This window comes from Lucilia cuprina, chromosome 6 (genome assembly GCF_022045245.1).
Source record: "Lucilia cuprina isolate Lc7/37 chromosome 6, ASM2204524v1, whole genome shotgun sequence".
NCBI lineage: Eukaryota > Metazoa > Arthropoda > Insecta > Diptera > Calliphoridae > Lucilia > Lucilia cuprina.
This window is the reverse complement of record NC_060954.1, coordinates 24,225,782-24,227,021: the sequence shown is the minus strand read 5'-3', so window position 1 is coordinate 24,227,021 and position 1,240 is coordinate 24,225,782. Positions and strand designations below refer to the sequence as shown.

At 36.0% G+C, this 1,240-nt stretch overlaps 1 protein-coding gene across 1 annotated transcript in view; it reads right to left on the bottom strand.

Moving 5' to 3' along the window:
* LOC111688862 (serum response factor homolog) overlaps nucleotides 1-1,240 on the bottom strand; it is a 307,273-nt gene that overhangs the window by 77,262 nt on the left and 228,771 nt on the right. The gene's annotated exons all lie outside the window — the stretch shown is intronic.

Genomic DNA, 1,240 nt, shown 5'->3' with positions numbered 1-1,240 from the left:
ATATTTTTCAGATTCATAGAACATACTTTCTGACCACAATAGACAGATTTACTAAATTGGGGTCTGTGCATAAAATTACAGATAAAAATATGTGTACGGTCAGGGTAATAATTCAGGAAAGGATTGCCTTACTTGGCAAACCGGAGTTGTTGATAATGGACAATGAGTTCAATAACGCTTTGATAAGACTGTTTTGTGCGGAAAGAAATATTCAGACGCATTTCACAACGTCATATTCTCATACGGGTAATTCCGACATAGAGAGAATGCATTTGTCTCTTTTGGAACATATTCGAATTATAAAACGAAGTATCGAGAACGTAGATGTGGAGGAGCTAGTTATTAAGGCGATAGGCTTTTACAATGGCACAATTCACTCCACGACAAATATGAAACCAATTGACCTTTTGAACCGTTCCGATATAGATCATCGAAAAATTGCTCAATATATATGGGTGATAGGAAGAGGAAGGCTAACTATGATAATCGTGAGTTGTATATGAAAAACCCCGGAGTCCAAAGACAAAAAAACGGCTAAAAGATTTGTAAAATACAATGCTAATAATCCTAATAAGATGGATTCGGCAAATATTAAAAGACCATTGAAAACTTTTTCAGGGAACGGCAATGTTGACCATCCTGGTACTTCTGCTGTTTTGGTTGGCCCCATGCACTGAGTCTGCGGTCCGGATTGGAGGTATCGAGACCCAAGCGGGTTATGCGGTGCTGCAGGGTGAGCCTCTCAACATAATTGAGAGTTTCTCAGATTTGATCTACGTAATAGATGTAAGCGACATTAGGGATACAATTCAAAAAAATAAAATTGGGAGTTTCTCATAACTTTGAAGTGAATGATGGTTGGCTTCCTATAAGCCTTAATAGGAAAATTAACGAACTAGAACACTCGTTGCAGACACTTAAAATTCACACAAATACAAGAAAGAAGAGGGCATTGATAAATGCAGGAGGTAGACTGATAAATTGGCTTTTTGGTAACATGGATGATGAGGACAGTTGAGAATAGAGAATCATCTCCAAGATATAGATTTGAATCAGAAGAATATTATTAATAATTTAAATAAACAGGTGAAAATAAAGAATGAAATGCAAGGTTACTTACAGAATATTCGATTGGTCGTGGAACAGAGTAGGAAATGGTTTAATAGAACATACACAGGTATGGTTGATGAGAGTTTAAAAGTAACAAAGTATAATAATTTCATATTGTTGATTAATGAGG